This window comes from Symsagittifera roscoffensis, chromosome 2 (assembly GCF_963678635.1).
Source record: "Symsagittifera roscoffensis chromosome 2, txSymRosc1.1, whole genome shotgun sequence".
In the NCBI taxonomy this organism is placed as follows: domain Eukaryota; kingdom Metazoa; phylum Xenacoelomorpha; order Acoela; family Convolutidae; genus Symsagittifera; species Symsagittifera roscoffensis.
Genome location: NC_087063.1, coordinates 21,343,635 through 21,361,750, shown reverse-complemented (window position 1 = coordinate 21,361,750; position 18,116 = coordinate 21,343,635). Strand labels below are relative to the sequence as shown.

General features: G+C 33.6%; 1 protein-coding gene across 1 annotated transcript in view; it reads left to right on the top strand.

Annotated features, from left to right (window-relative positions):
- Positions 1–18,116, top strand: part of LOC134840386 (uncharacterized) — a 181,690-nt gene that overhangs the window by 15,711 nt on the left and 147,863 nt on the right. The window lies entirely within an intron of this gene.

Genomic DNA, 18,116 nt, shown 5'->3' with positions numbered 1-18,116 from the left:
GTAGATGCTTTTATTAATGTTTGGTTTTATAAGGAGAGAAAAAATATATGCACTTGGTGGTTTTGTTTTCAGAAATGTTTTATCTTTTTTAATACATGTTTAGCAAATTTTTATTTTCGTTCTAAAACTATTGATTCACTGGTTCAAAATAAATAGATAATTAAATTGCGACAGTTTTTTTGTGATGTTGAAATTTGAAGATTTCCGATCTTTTAAAAACCAGAAATTTTATTAGAACGATGTTTAGAGTTTCCTAGTAATAATTAAACGGCGAAGTAATACGGCTCATAAACTATTCCAAACTTAATTAAGGCTAGCTGACTGACCTACGCATTGCTATTGGAGACGTAATATTTATCATTTTTATTTTGACAATGCCAGTGGAGAAGTTTAAAAAACTGTATTTTTAAAAAGTTTTTTTTAAGTCAAAATTTAGATACATGATAAACGGAATTGGGAAAAAAGCAGTTATGAACGGCTTTCTTTTGTGGAGATTGTTCATATTGTGTATTGGAATACTCACGGTTTTGGTTTTATACGAATAATATTGTTGTTTTAACTTTCGACGACACTAGGGAACTAAGGAATATATATGCTTGAGATAGTTATTTTTTTAAAACCAGTTTTGGGGGTCGAAATAAGTTTTTAACAAATGATTTTTGCTGCAAAATTACGATAGCGTAATATTACGAGTTCAAACGTATAAAAAAGGATCATCTGTATTTTTTCTGATGTAATTCGTGGGGTTAGATAATTGCCAATTTGGCAAAGTTCCAGGCCAACTCATGTGCGCTTCGAAGATTTAAATGATGAATGGGTCTAACAAAACAAGATTTTAAAATTTAAAATGCCCTTGTAAAACTGTTTTTTTTCTGGACACTCGTAAGTTTCAACTAAAGGCGTAGATTTCAACTGAGAATAAGTCCATAAAACTGAAAATCTTATCAAAAGGGCCCTTAAATAATTCAAAGTCCGCGATTCTTTAAAAAATGAAGTCTGCGACTCCTCAATATGGTTCGAAGTCCCGTCGGCTGAATACTCAGCACTCATCATGCATGGCAAACTAACCTGCACGGGTCTGTATATACTAGCCAAAACTATGTTTGGTAAAAATGTTACTTGTGTGAAAGTTAGTATTTATAGTTTGACTGCTTAGTAGAGGAATGTCTGCTAAAATATTATTTATTTTATCAACTTTTCATCTATTTTAGCAGAAATGCCTCTTTCATTTCTCCTGGCGGCATTGGCAGGAAGCAGTTAAACTACAACTACCAACTTTCTCGTAGAGTCCTTTCGCATAAAATCAACCTTTCGGATAGAGTCTTAATTTCGCATAGAGTCTCACAGTATGTTGGCAAGCTCACAACACGTTCGCACGACTGATTTGTCACTACTTTGCTGTTGACTTGCTTTGTGAATAATTTTGCGTTTTTTTGTATGCAGCACTCGAATAATGTAATTAATCAAATACAAAAATAAACTTTTTTTATTGCACTTGCGATCAGTTTACTGTGTTATTACGAACCTTCTTTTTTTCTAAGCTAACTTGCAATTAAAAGTGTTCATTTATTTGAAAATTTCACTGTAACATTGGAAATTGCATACCATCTGTTCTATGCTTTTGTTGTGGCTAGTGTTTTGCTGCTATTAAGATTCCGTGGCTGAGAATTAGGGTGTGACTCTTAATCTCTAGGCCGCAGGATGAAATCTCAGATGTACCAGAATTTTTGCTAATTCGAGGCTCACTTCTAATTTTTTAATGGAACTTCATAGAGCTGCTTTTTGTTGTCTTCTCTCAAGTGTTTGCGAAGCGAAGCTTTGCGTATGTTTTGAACTTTAGTATCACAATTTCTGTTTTCGCCTAGTTAAGCCGCCCCATCTCACAGTCAAATTCAATTCAAATTGATTTTAAAAGCAAGCTAACTTTTAGTAATAATTCCGTATACGACTGCAATTTTGACAACTATTAATTTATAGTGTTTGTTGGGGACAAATTTTTTTTTTTTTTATTCCTTTTTTTTGAACTTTTTTAACCAAAACTATCTGAAACTTGTTACAGGGCAGTTTCAAGGGTATTTTCTGTTGTATGACCGAAAAGTGATGATTTTCATGTTTTGAAAATTATATTCTAATGCTCAACTCTGATTGGTTCATATTACCTCCAGAGAAAGTAAATATGGATTCTCAAGGAAACAGATGCTCATTTAACACAGTTTCATAATTTGGGCCGTTTTAACAGATTTTAAGGCCCAGTTTGATTATTCAGGGCTTTACCCTGATACGAGCGTTCTTGTTTCCTTATAATATCATAACAATTGCTATTTGAATAGTTTTTTGGCATGGTGGCATTCTATACGATTTTGTTTCGATTTGGTTTTTGAATTTCGGCGTTATAAAAATGTGCTCTCTGCTTATTGCGCAAGTAATGATAGGTGACAGCCTAAAACATAATTGAAGTTGAAGTTTAAAAGAGGGGGTTACAAGAAGTAGAATCGACATCCGCCAATGAGTAGGAGGAGAGAGCACGTGACTGACACAGGAATGAAGGCTGCCTTCTGAGTGCAGTTCTGCTTGTACCACACACTACCTCATCATTTCAACGAGTCTTATTTTTCATAGGGTAGGTAAAAAAGTAGTCCCGAAAAGCCAACTCGGTATAATTGTTTTTACATTTCCCACTTGCAAATTGTCGTATGAAAGTTTTTTCAACAAGTTTGCTTAGTGATTTTTACGAGAGCGTGGGAAACTGGAAAAGATGATGTATTATATAGGTAACTTCCCAAATGGCATAATATCTATACGTCATAAAAAAAAGAGTTTTTCTCAAATGCCATTAATCGCCTCTTTACCAGGAACGAAAACATGTGAGCAAACTTTGAATTAAAAAGCGATGGCGTGAACGAGTCATATACCCGGATAGCCAAAAACAATTTTAAACCGCAAAGCTGAAAAACGGTTTCTGGAGAGCCGAAATTACCCTCAAACACAACACACAAATCTATAGTGATGGGGGTCGATTGCTTCGAAACAATCGAAAATTCAATCGAATTTTTACTTTCGACAAACTCTTCTGCGACAGGCAAGTAATTGCGGGGTTTGGTGCCCAATTTTAGTGCGTGCTCCCCGCGACCATCTCAAGACACTTGTTTAATACTGCTCTTACTTGGTTATGTCTCTGGATAGCCGAAAATCTTCTAGTTCCCTGATAGCTGAAAAAAACTTTATATCAGATAGCCAAAAAATAATTTGTTTCCGGAGAACCGAAAAGAATGTTCTCGGATAGCCAAAAAAAATTGTTACCATTAAACTTGTTTAATGTTGCTCTTTTTTGGTTAACTACCGGATAGCCAAAAAAATGCTAGTCCCCGGATAGCTGAAAAAACTTTGTTATCGGATAGCCGAAAAAATTTTGAAAAAATAGTCGCCCTTTTAGGCTGTCTATTTTCATAAAATCAAAACTATTTATTACACATCGAAATTATTTTTAAGCTTTTTGGATTCTTAGCTTATTTTTGAAGAAATATAAGAAATCGTTCGAATAAAATTTTGTTATGAGTTTGTCTTTTTAGTTGTATTTTGTTTGCTGCTGATTACCTTGACAAGAATATTTAGTTTTTTTTGGCTATTCGGGAATGCGGCTCTGTGGGTATGCACCTTAAAAGCTTCAGTAAAATGATGAGCCGATACTTTAAATTGAAAATTTTAAAGCTATTTTCAAAACAAAATGTTAATCAACAATTGAATTGACAACTTTTTACTATTCACACCGTGTTCACAAAATGCTATTTCGACATTTTTTTATAGGCAAATGTCGGTGGAAGCTAATGTTATTCAGAAGTTTTTTTGCTTTCAAGTCATTTTTTGGCTGTTCAATCTTAAAGTTTTTCTAAAGACGCTTCTGGCGCCGAAATAATTAATTTTTAGGGGGGAGCGCGCGCCGAAAAAAAGCGATTTTTTTAAATCAAAATTTTCTAAAAAGTGCCTAAAATTCCTTTTTTGGCCTGTTTTTTTTTGAAAGTTTGCCTACGGCGCAGATATTTTTCACAAAAAAGGTTCCTTATTCTATTTTAGGAGAGCTCGGAAAATCAAATTTGTCTACCTAAACAAAAAGATTGGCAATAATCTTGTCTTAAACATCATTTTAGTAATACTATTTGGTCAAAATATTATGTGTGCTTTTTCAAAATGTTTTAAGACTGTATTGCAAGCTTATTGCATTTTACTAACTTCTTCAAAAATAATTTGGTTTTTTTTAAAGCTTATCAATTTGCATAAACAAGTAACTATAATAAATTTTGTCTAAATAAGACCCGTCTGCTACTTTTCTTGTGTACGGCGATGATTCTGTCAAGAGAAACTAGCAGAGCAATCCAGTCCGGAGAAACCGAGGCTAGGAAGTTGGACATCTGCATTACTTTGCAGCTGATGCTCGACAGATGAAAGAGAGACTTGCCTCCAACTGAAAACATAAGATTTCATAAACTGCACTTCGTATTTCTGCCAGAAGTAATCGTTACCACAAGCCCCCAAACTCGCCTCGGGTCTATTCTATTTTACCGCTCAAAATTACCAAATTGTTTACATAGCTTTTTTAAAATGAAAATAAAGATTTATCCCCACTGGAATTAATTTCAACCAATCCGATTTGAGCATTATGATCAAATTTCAAAATAACAGAAAAATCAGTTTTGGGCTGTTCAACCTAAAAAAACCCTAACTTTTTTTCCGTTTCTCTAAAACCAACCCCTGCTTTACCCTTCATTTCTGCTCTGATAAACGCTTTTAGTTTATGTTTCAATGTCTATTTCATACTTTCGAAACACAAAATTGAAATACAACACTGTTTGTATCAGGAAGAAGCCATGAATGTTCCGACTGCCCTCTAACATCGATCAAAAGCTTTGACTGCCCTCTAGCATCGAAAAAATTAGCAAAATTTACTTAATTTCATCCCCCGCCAAAAAAAAAACACTATATAAAAAGCAAAGTAAGGAAAAGCGCTAGTGTTTCTCTCAACTCAACTGGAATGATTTAAACCCATCAAACTACTAACTTCTCAAAAAATGATTGCAGATGAAATAAGTTTTTTTTAAATTATGAGCTATGAGCATCACTATTTTTCAGCGTGTAGACAGAAAATATTGATCTTAGTTAAAAAGTCGAAAATTGATTGAATAAAATAATATATATTCAACCTAATCATATATATTTCGAACTTCTTCGAACAACAAAAGCAATACATTTCTATAAAATCCGCTACTCTCAACACTAAAATACTTTTGCTCAAAATCATACCGAGAACTGACTGTTTTCATTTTTACGTATTAAAAGAAGCTGTACACGAGATGCGCTAAAAAGAAGGAAAATAAGAGAAAAAATAAGTGTTTAGCTATAAGTTTAAAACTCACGCATCTGTCGTTGAACTGTCATGAGTGTAAAAAACACTCTTTTAAAACATTCGGAGAGTGCTTGCACCCACATCAAAGTTTTTGCAGAAAAGTCTCCCTCCAAGCCCTTTGAGATCAGCATAACCATTCCCTGTAGCAGAAATGAGACACCCGAAATGGCCCCATTTGTAGCAATTGCCCACAAAGGGGGAGCTCCCCTAAATGGAACGAAGCCTGGGCGGAAATTGAAGGGGGGACTTGTCGAGTTGTCATTGACATCAATGATCGAAATTTCATCAAATTGATCTTTTCCGTCCATTTTTTGTTTGAGCAAAATGCCTGAAAAATTGAACGGTTATCTACAAAAAAAGGGTGAGCATTAGTTGTATTTTAAGCGACTTTTATCATGTTTAGATCGATTATGTTCGGATGGAGGTAATAAGCTGACATGCCTGAGTTGACACAAGCGAAGTGGGGCTTCGCAGCACTTGTAATACCAAAAATAAATGTCTATGATAAAAGTCTATCAAAATCTATCATAAAATCTATCTTAATTGGGTTGCTGAACGACAGCTACTGATATTTCTTTATGAATGTGATCATTAATTTTTCCTGGCAGAACTTTACCATAAACAGCCATGGTTGTATTGCAAATTTTTTAAAGCTTTGTTTCATCTATGTCAGTTCTGGGATATGATAAATATTTACCTTAATCCGAAAGTAATTGGTCTCAATGCCAATCATTCGAATAGAAAAAAAGCCAGAAATTTTGAGGAAAAACTTTTTGAAAAAAGACGCTCACATGGATTTTTTTATGCTCCGACTACTGAAAAAAAAGAGGATTTTTGTCTTTGGATGTGTTTTGCTTTTCTTAAAAGTCTTACTTTTTGCGCAAGAATTAGCAATCACAAACAAGCATCAGAATTGGTAGAGTTATATTTTGTATAAAAACTTTTTAGTGCTGATTCTCAGTCTTTAGAAAAAGAGTTGAAAATTTTGAATATCCAAATTCGAATAAACAAAGCGAGAGATCAGACTTATAATAGGAGAAATAACAGTATAGCTAAACTAGCTGATTTTTTAGCTACGTTAGAATCCGAATCACGACTGAAAGGACTCTAATATTTTATGCTATTACATTTTATCAGCTTCTATGTAATCAAAATTTGCAATCGGAAATTCATTATACTTCTGAAAAATCAACTTCATACTTCTGAAAAATCAACTTGAAAAATCAACTTCAATCAACTTCATAGTTAATAATGACCACCCCCATCCCACTTGTATTGGTTTACATCAAACACTGACAGCCGCATGAGTTTTTTGATTCATAGGTTTTCGGTTTGTTGCTACATCGGCATACTGCACCTTATTTTTGACTCCTAAATATTCGTTTCGTTTCAATTTTCCACTTTCTTGAGATTAAAAATTTGGTAAGAAAATTTTCCCGTTTGCTGATTTTTCTATAACTGAACTTCCTTTGCCCGACCACCCTAAACCCCTATTTAAAAAACCAACCACCCTATTTCTGCCTACAATTTTATAGGGTTGTCGAAACATCAATCACATAACGCCCAGAAAGAGATATTTTGTTCAATGGCCAATTTATTGCTTCTTTGCCCCAAATTGGTCTAAGAAACTGTTTTGAATTTTTTTTGACGCCTTAAGTTTATCAAAATCATCAAATTAATTTGAAATCTTGATAACTTCTAGTGCGCGTTTAAACCTGCTTCAATAGTTTTCTGTTTCATTTGTTCAGAAAAATATTGGATTTTTTTTCGCGTTTTAGTTGCTTTCTCTGCCATTTTTTAAGATATAGAAATTACATTTTGACAACTCTAAAAGAAAATATTTGAAAGAAATTAGTAATAAACTTTGAGGATTATTGTTTTGAAGGTATGTAGTGGACAGTTTATGAGAACTTGTTACATTTGTGATCTTGCCGTAAAAATATCCTCGCAAACACCGCAACATAATTAAATTTATGGAGTCAAACTGGTGTTTTGCTGTTAAACCCAAATTTTGTCCAACTTTCTGAATTACAAGCGCCCTAGACTTCTATGGAATAAATTGTCAAACTAGACACGGCCGTTTGTTACGCCGGAAGAATGCCGGTAACTCTTTAATTTATATGTCTGTCGATTTTCGATCCAGCAAGGATTCACTACTTGAAGCAGCGATTTGAGCTCATTGAGTCGATTCTTATGCTTTTTTTCCGAGGATGTTTCTAGAGCAAGAACTTCTAAAATTAGTTACAATGAAATGGCTTTTTTACGCTTTCAAAACGAGAATTGTCAAATTTTTGTCCGGCTAGCTCCTTAACATTTCCGTCTAGCGTGTCTCAAAATTTCTATTTTACATTTTAAATGGTTGCAAAGAAAACGACAAAAACTACAGAAAATCGTTCATTTGCTTATTGAAATCAAAAAGTTGCAACCTCATGTAAATTGGCCGCAGATGACCGTTGATGGTAACAAGTTTCCTCTTTTGAGGGCAGAGCTCTGGATGATTTGACTGGGTTTTCTATTTTTTATTTGGAAAAACTGTTATTTGGAGTCTTTTGAAGATTTAGCGTTGGTCAGACTTACCATTAATCCCACTTACCTTTTCTTAAAATATAGCGTAGAAACTAATTGTTATGGACATTATTTTAAGAAATTAAATTTTGAATAAAACACAGGATGAACCCAAAAGTCATTTGGTGTGTTGTTTTTTTTTCATTTTTTAAGTGTTTAAATTATTTTAAAATGTTAACAAACACATTTTCTGTCTAGACTTTTGGCTTTTTTTGAATATTTCCAAACACAAAAAAAATTCATTTTCTGACTTTTTTTATTAAAATTAAGTGAAGACCAAATTAACTAATCAAGAGTTCGACCGTCAAAACACCCACAATATTCTAGATCCTCCCATTATTATGTTGCTAACATTTCTAAAAATTAAGAAACGAAAAGTTAATTAACGAATTTTAAGTTGACAAATAAAAATTTTCCGATGAATGAAACTAAAAGGATGTAGTAAACAATTCGCGTTATTTGTTTGAATTAAATTTGTTCATTGATGGAAAACTAAAAAAAAATTTAGAATAAATAACAATTATATGATACAAAATGAAAGTAATTGACTTTGATCCGATAAATGTTAAAAATATAATATCATTTTTTCGGTATAAATATCATGGTTCACTAGTTTAAAAAAATTAAATTAGTCTTCAATGTAATTTTGTGTAAGAAAAAAGATTTTAGTTTAGTTTTTCTCCCTCAAACCCGCTATTAACCGTAAAACAAAAATTAAAGTTATAATTTACACCACTTTTGGATAATCTGAACAAAAATTCTTCAGTCATCTTTGCCTACTCTAAATTTGGAGAGAATTTACCGTCAATTATATCTCAAGAAAAATCATATAGTCAGGCAAAAAAAAACAATTGCAATTTTAAGCTGTAAACCGATGAAATAAACGAAAGTTTCCTTCAAACTTTGTCGTTTTTGCTAGAACTACTTCGAATTTATGGATGAAATATGATTGATGATAAACGTAACTCGCATTTTTCTTATATGATACTGATTAATTATTGTTCCGACTTTCGAATAAAACGAAAAATTTATGTTCGCTGTATTTTTTTTATTCAGTCAATTTTCGCCTGTCGAAATAATAGTTTTTTCGGCGGTCGAAATTTTTTAATATCTCATTGAAAATACCGACTCCCTGAGTTCAATTTAAAATATATATATATTTTAACTCCAATCATTTTCTGTAAAAGTCTGGTGGTTTGAAAATTGCCAAATTGGCCTTGTTCTGGACTAAATTATGCGCGCTTTGAAGAATTTAATTATAATGCTAAGAGCATAACGCGAATTATTTATGCTTCGCAAATTATCCCGTACAAAAAAATCGTTTCAAATTGAACTGAGGCTAGTACTTTGAATTGACGATAGCTAATTTCACATTTTGATATTGTCAAAACTTATAGGTTTTTATTATTTTCTTTTCACAGAAACTATTTGATATGAGTTAAGGGACAGTCAGAACATTCAGGGCTTTGCCCTGATATACGAGCAGTCTTGATGATGATGTCAGATCAAATAAAGTAAAATTTCGAAACATGCAACCACTCAATCAAATGACAACTCTATAAATATAAATGAATATATAAATTTGCTCAGATTTTAGTATTAACAAAATGAGTTTTTGAACTGTGAGCAGACTTTAAAAAAAAAATTCTTTAATTTTCAATTTTTGACTTATTTTGACAAAAAGTGATATCTATCTTAGATCTCTAGCTTTCAAATGATCAGTTTTGAATTAACTATTTTACTTTTATTGCGTTGGTAAAGAAAAAATGTTGAAACCCAGAACATCTCTTTAAAACTTTTACTAAATGATCAAACAAAGCTTAAAATATGAAGCTTCAATACTTTTTATAATAAAACCTACAATGCCCCTCCTTAATTGATTTCAGATTAACACAGTTATCATCAGAAAAATTATAATAACTCTTTGTTAAAACTTCAATTTATTTTAGTTTGTCAGTTTGTTAAAACGTCATTTTAATTTATTATCAGAATTAAAATTTTATAGTAAAATTGATTTTGGGTTTCTAAAGTTTTTGCACCAGTTTGCATTTTTAATTTGCCAATTCGCTAAAAATTTTGGCGAATTAATTTTTTTAAATTTTCAATGAGAACTCAGAAAATCTAAAATGAATTTATCCCAAGAAATGACTAAATGATTCTGGAGAAAATATTAGTTTTGGCCGCTGATGCGGTATATAAAAACTTTGCTGTAAAAGTTTTTAATTTGTCTATTTTTTATTTAAAATATTTAGAAGATGTAACCTCAGTTGCACAATTTTTTTTCTCTGACCAACTGATTTTTTTTGCGCTGAACAAAAAAATGACACTAATAAAAATTCAAAAAAATTTCATTCTTTTTTACGCTCCTTAAAATATGACAGCCCCTAATTAGTTAGACAGAATACATCTAATCATCAGAAAATATTTCGCGTATTTGAATTAGAAGCTTCTAATATCACTTTTTAATTTGTCCATTAGCAAAAAATAATCATTGAAAGTAAATGGATGTTATCATTTTGAATTTTTGATTCTTGTTTTTTTCCTTGGAACTTTAAGCCGAAAGCTGAGTATCTGATGCCGCATTAAATCAATGATGCCGCATTAAATCGTAATTTCTCTTTGTTTTTGATTAGAAAATTGTCACTTAAGAATTTCTCACTGATATTGATAACTCGCAAACTCCAAAACGTCCGCAAATTAGTTACTCAAAAACGTCCGCAAATTAAAAAAAAAAAGACGATAGCAACTTTCCAATTAAATAGAATGTGCGACCTTGCTACATTTTGCTGGCACTCACTCGTCTGCTTTCAGCATTTTGATTCACCGAATATATGAAGAATCATCCCAGAAAACATCCAAGTTTCTAAGATAATGAATTTATCTGAAAATCAAAAATGTTTATGGATGCTTCCATAACTCTTCATTAATAAAAATTCAATGAAAAAATGTAATTTTGCATGTTGTCTTCATGTTCAATTATATGAGTGGTACTCTTTAAAAAAACTTAAAGTTTCTAAGATGTATGAACTTTGGTTTTTGTGAAAGTTTCAGGCAAGTTCTCCAAAAAATTTCGAATCAAAATGCAAGCGAGTCACAGCGCTCCATCTTTTAAACAAAATATTGGATTAAGTTAAGCAATCCAAAATCTTGTTTATAAGATGAAAAAAAAAACGGTTTTGTTATTAAAGAAGCGGTGAGTTGTGTGATACTACTAGGTCGCTTTTTTCCGGCCTACGTCGCAAATATTTGTGCTCTACTATTGGTGGCAATTTTGCAGCTCATCGTCAATTTAACGATTTGTTCCTTTTGATACAAAATTAAAAAAATTCCATCTGAGAATTTTTCTAATTCAAGCTATAGTTTTTAAAATACATAATTTATACACAATTTGAATTTTTACGTTCCAATTTATTAAATGCAAAGTTAAAGTGGTTGCCTTGAGATCGTTGCTCTACCAACTTTTATATGCAAGCTTAAGTTTCTGTGCATTTTAAAGTTCCCTTTCGTCGCTTGTGTTTAGCGAAGTTCCTGCTTTGTCTCTGTGTATTTGATATTGCAGAACCTTCAAAAAATACGTTCAGATTTTGTTTTTGTTTCGACTTTCGATATGAAAGTAACGGAATATTTGCGCTCGGGTGGGTTTTTTTTTCTTCAGACAAATTTCGACTTTTTAACTAGCCATTTTTGACGGAATTTTTTTAAATCATTCAAAATCTATTGTTGTCCTGAGCTTAAAATTGAAACAAGACTGCTTGTATCAGGGCGAAGCCCTGAATGTTCCGACTGCCTTTTAATGTTTATGGAGCAGTAAAAACCTTTAAAAAAATTAAAGGTAATAAAATAAAATCAAACATTTTTTTTCTGAAGTAGGAAATTTTTTATGAGAATCATCCCCCCACACGCCATATTAAGTACAAAAGGATAGATTTCGCTCCTTGTAACAGATCAATTATGGCAAATAAGCTTCTTTTAACCAATTTGGAACGATTTCGAAGACGGATTAAATCTCCGCTTACGCGTTAATAGCGCGAATTATATCGCGCGTTAATTGTCCCAAATTGGCCGAAATGCCATTCTTTAAACCCTCATAGTTTACAAAAAATGATCACAGGTGAAATATCTTTTCAAATTTAAGCTCAGGACAACAATACCTTTTATATGATATGAAAACATTCCGTCAAAAATGGCTAGGTAAAAAGTCGAAATTTGTCTGAAGAAAAAAAAAACCCTCCCCAAGCACAAATATTCCGTTACTTTCGTATCGAAAGTCGGAACAAAAATATTTCACTTGTGATCAGTTTTCGTAAAGTTATGGGGGTTTAAAGATTGCCATTTTGGTCAATTTGGGACAATTAACGCGCGATATATTTCGCGCTATTAACGCGTAAGCGGAGAATTAATCCGTCTTAAATTCGTTCCAAATTGGTTGAAGGAAGCTTATTTGCCATAATTGATTTGTTACAAGGAGCTAAATCTATCTTTTGGTACTTTATATGGCGTCAGGGGGGATGATTTTCATAAAAAATTTCAAATTTTAGAAAAAAAAATTTTCATTTTATTTTATTACATTTAAATTTTGATGTTATTACTGTTCCAAAAAAACCTTGAAAGGCAGTCGGAACATTCAGGGCTTCGCCCTGATATGAGCAGCCTTGTCTAGTTTTGTGGGCCAATAAAATTAATTTGTTTGTTTTTTCCATGTTGCCATGTTGCCCAGACTCAACATTTCTAATCCGAGACTCAAAATTTCCTTATGGCAGATAGCAGGTATTAAAAGAGATTTAAGCAAACCGAAAGTAGAAAATCCAGACTTTCTTTGGCCATTCAAACAAAGCTCGCCGAAAAAATTCTGGATGCCATAGATTGAGTCACTCCCACTAAGGAGAACAAAAAAATTTGAATTTTTGAGACTTAACATTGTTCACTGGAAGGTAAGGATCTAAGCTAAGCACTGCAATAAATTTGTTTTAACATCAAAGTGATAAACTACTCAGCGACAAAGAAAAATTGACTTAATCTGGTACAATACTAAATAATTTGATGAGTTTTTTGTCAAATAGTGTCTAAAAGGCTAGCAAACTTTCAAATTTAGTTTTAACGACAAAAAAAACAAACGTATATGAGAATTTAGCTATTTTTGTTTTTCGAGTGAATACAAATAATCAAACACATTCTGCTATTTTGAGCACCCAGAATCTGAGAGACCAAAGAACATCTTGAAATATAATTAGTTACAGGTGGAAAACTAAAATTGCAAGTTTTGTGTTCCGTGACTGCAGAAGCCATTTTTATCAATCAAGGAATTTCCGAATGTTAGTTTTGAGTGTTTTCCTTAAAATCTCATCGTATTAATCGTATTAATCATCGTAAATAAATTTTACCTGGATCTGCATATCTGCATTTGACTTGGGTTTGCATGTGGTCTTAAAAAAAACTTAAAATTATTTTCCCTCAGACCGCGCATGTTTGTCGGAAGTTCTTTGTAGACCAACCAATAAATATAATGTTTCAATGTGGTTTTTTTTGGCCTTACACTGTCTTTCTCGATGCCACTTTGGACGTTTTACTTAGTTTTTTTTGTACGCTCTAGTTTTTACATAAAAACTAGGGCGTACAAATGCAATGAAACATAAGGCTTATAACAACAGTTATCAACTGACCCTGTGGGTAAAATAACTTTCTTACTTTTTAATGCAAGTGACGCTAGCATCGCGAAACATTTGTGCTCATAACAAAATAGAAATAGAGTTTAACAGTTTTCTTCGATCTAAAATGTTTTTATTATTTCAGCTAGCCAAAGAAGCTGGTCAGAGAAAGAAACTATGCAGAAGACACAAAGCTTTACACTGATTTTCACCAGCCTGAAAAAAGTTTCGAATTTTCCATTGCATTGCTAGTAGTGACAGACGAAACTCCCGTTTTTGTATGGCTTGAGATCGAATGCAATTCTTTCCTTGAATACCAGCTCCGTTTAGTGTGTGTAGGCTCCTAGAATCCAGAGACAAATCTTCAAACATGTTCTCACAACGCAAGTCGAATGGAAGCGCCAAAATAAATCGGAATCTACCAAACATGTTTTTTAAAATAACGTTTGACGGTACAATAGATGTTTCGCGGAATTTGCAACAAGTGAATATAACAATTTGCTGCGTATTCCGCATTTTAATTGAAATCTGCAAATGAAAACAAAATCTGCAAATTTTTGAACGGATTCCGCAAATGTCTGCAAATTCAAAAATTATAAGTAGATCTCGCAATTTTGTTTGTTAGACAGATGAACTAATTTACAACCAATTCTACAACTCCACGAACTTTTAAGGGAACCCAAAATTTTGTCTACCAGACTGAAATAAACTAGGACTAGTTAGGGCTGATCAAATCATTCAGAGAATTTGGCGCTAGTTAGGTTGAAATGATAGAGCAAAATTTAAAAGCCATGACTCAGTCATTGTAAGTTGAGCTAGAGAACAAATTTTAAAACAATGATTAGTTATGAATTTTTTGAATTTGTAATTTTATTGAGTTTTCTTGAAGCAAAACCATTAATTAGAGTTTTAAAAGTAGTGTCTTAAGTACGTACCTCACACCTCGGTAATCTTTTTCTGATTTTTACCCTTGCGATAGCAAAAGTATTGCAATTGGGTACTAGACTTTTCCCCCGTAAATAACTTTAGGCACATAATGGTCGAAATTAGAGGTAAATTAAGATCAGTTCTTAATTTAGTCTAAATGCTTTATGTCTCAGGCACACATAGCCTGAAGGTAACGAAGACGCAAACGGAAATAGTCCTGGGTTCGAATCTGTCAGAATCCGTTTTTTTTTTTCAAATGCGAAATATACCGATTCACAAAAGAATTGTCGGCTCATTTCATGTCTGTTTCTTTTGTCGGCTTAATTGTCATATAATACATTTGTTTCACTTTCCTTTACTTTCGGTTTGATAGGTTTTGGCCTGTTTTGTATCAGTAGTATATGTTGGATGAATTCAGCCGGGGGGGGGGGGGGTGACGACCCCCATGTATTAACATAGGCTATAGAGTATCCGGTCGTCACCCTATGTATTAACATAGGCTATATATTTCCCAATGTATTAAGATAGGAAATAGGTTTCCCAATGTATTAAAATACCAGGTTTCAGATGGTAAGTTTCAGATGGTAAGTTTTTTTCGGCGCCCGAATTTACCATGTATAGATTTCCCTATGTATAAGAAATTCATTGTAGGGAATTAAGAATTCATTAGGGAATAAGATTCCTAATGTATTACGATGTTAAGGTTTCAGATGGTAAGATGGTAAGTTTCAGAAAAATTTTTGGAGCCCAAATTTTTTGGTACTTCATTTTGCCAATTTTCCAGATTCTAAATGTTTTCTTAGTCAAAAAACAATATATTGCGAACCGAAACGTAGCGTTTAAAAAAATTTTTCAAAAAAAAGATTAATCTCAGAGAAAATGTAATAATTCACCGCATCGTATACAACTTTACTCAGCCCTTTTTGAGTTTGTTCATAAGTTGCGACTGCATGGTTAATCGTTTTAAATCCTCTATTTGTTGACTTCAAACTCACTGCCTCATCCAGTACTTGTCGATACTTCGCCATCGGTCCATCTCCAGAGTCTTCTAATGCACGTTTGTTCAGAACTTTACTGCTAAACTTATACTTTTGACTTTTACTATCGTAGCAGCAATAGGTTTTACTACACAGGCATAACATTTCGGTGCATCTGAACTCCTCCTTGAACAATCCTGGTTCTCTCTTGTCATGTTTCTTATGTTTAGAACAGCAAATACGGGGGAAAAAGTTGTTTTTTGCATCTGCTCTGAAGTCATCTCGACAGTCCTTGCTTCGCTTTTCAGTCCATTCTGCTCCCTTGCTGGGAAGGATACAATCATCTAAATCTTCTTCTGCCAAAGCCAAATAGAGGGAATCTGTATCCATTTTGAGTTCTTCGAATTTGTTGACATCACAAAATTTATCGGAAAAGTTTTAATACAGCTCCAACCTTCTCAACTTGGCATACTGTAGATTAAAAAAAGTACAAAAATTGTCAAAAATTTTCTTATTTTTGAGTTTTTTACTTAAAGGTCGGAGAGCTCAACAACCGATTAACTCTGCTTGACGACTTTAAAGTTTTCTTCACTAAATTAGAAACAAAAATTCGAAAAGCAAAGAAATTTTTTAGGGCCTAAGATTGTGTAGATTTAGTAGATTGCTTCTCTAGTGGTCCCTTGGGCAGTGAATTTACAGGGCTGACCGAGATTCACTACTATCTACAATCCCGAAAGGGCTAGTTTGGTGGCAACTATTCTGTTGTGCTCTTTGTTGCGTGCCCCTTCTCTGTATTGCTCTTAGGGCTGTCTTATCAATACAATCAACATGATCTCCAATTTTAAAATAACTTCAAAAGAGTAGTTGTCTAATTACAGAAGGCTCTGAATGGCTGCGAAATAATTCATCAGTCTAATCGAAGGTAAAGGGTCTGCAATTTTTAAGCGCAGTTGGTTGACTGCAAGTTTACTTTCACTGATTTCACTAAACTAATTTTTCTCTTTCTCTAGAAAATCTCTGATGAGAACCAACTATCTGCTAATTCTGCTATACTTGTTCCTTACTCCGAGAACCAACTACTTGACTAACTATCAATAATTGTTCTCTCTAACTAGCTGAGAACCAACTATACTCTATCTCAGTTTCAATTGCTCCCTACTCTGACTGAGAACCAACTACTCTTAATAGTAGCTAACAATTGTTCTGACTCTTAAAGGATCTCCGGTAATCTCCAGTTTCTTATCTTTGCTTAAACTTAGTTTTAGTTAATTCACGCTCTTTCCTATCAGTCCTGGCATCCGCTTAATTGACCCGTCCACACATGTTTTAAGACTATATCCCCCCTGTCAACTCTGCCCCGTGCCAAGTTTGGTTTCTTTTATCAACTTTTTCACGCTTATTAGATACCCGGTATGGTATGCGGTAGGTGTCACGTTTTGACCTAGCAAACAAATGTCATACAATTCCAATCAACTAATTTCTGACCTCAATGACTTCAGCCCTCGAGTTCAACTCAGCCTCCAAATCATGCTATCTTTACTCAGCAACTCTCCCAAGTCCTTTATTTAATTATCCCGTTAACGTTCCGACCTCCCAGGGGCATGGGAAGACCCTTTTCATGGGTAGCTAATTCATTTTAGGCATCTAAAATTTCTATCTGTACTCTATTCCGACCTTCCAGCTATCAGGGTATTGTACTTCCTTTATTAGGGGTCAAATCAAACCAAAAACTCACTTCCGAGAAGCCAAGTAAAAGCCCCGTCCTTTCATAGTATTTAGGAGATTTAATACTCATGCTGCGGTCCTATCATATCAATTTCCTCTGGGACTACTTTTCTTTAGTCTAGTTGAATTGCTATTAATAGATCATCTGCCAAGCTAAACTGAATCTAGTGCTTACCAAGTTTAGTTTGAATTAACTCTATGACCTCAAGGTTGCAATATAAAACTATATCTCTATCAGCTTCTGCTCAAGTTCCCAATATATAAGTTTCCTCCCAATTTTTTTAAGCAAGGTGACCCATTCTCATTTCCAGGGGTCGGGCTGGGGAATACGCCTTTTTCCGGTGTTAATCTTGGGGCTTTCCATGCAATTTTGGTCCTAAACGCCCAAAGGTCAATTTGAGGTCACCCGGGGTCAATCTTCCACATTCAGGTTTAGAATCCCATTTGGGTCCTACCTACCAAGTTTCATCCATATCCCGTCAATAAGTTATCGGGATATAAGTTATCCCAAAGTTATCCCATTTCTAGGGTCCATTATCATTTTTCCGGAAAAAGACTATTAACACCGGAAGGAGTCGTCGGAGGGTTTTCACTCACAAGGGGTTTTTTCCGGGTTCGTATCTTATGTCGATTGCCGCAATAAAATCAATATGCCACCGTCCGTTAATTTGCGTGAACTGCCCATTTCCGGTCTAAGGGGGTGTTTGGCAAGTCCTAATAGCTTCTGATCCACCCGCTGGAAAACGTTCAATTTAAAACACAAGATGTATCTTGCCACTACCTATCATCCCTCCAAGTTTCAGCTCCCTGTACTCATTGAAGGCCGAGAAACGACTTCCGGAAGTTAGGGATGGGTTTGTTTACTTAGGGCATAAAACC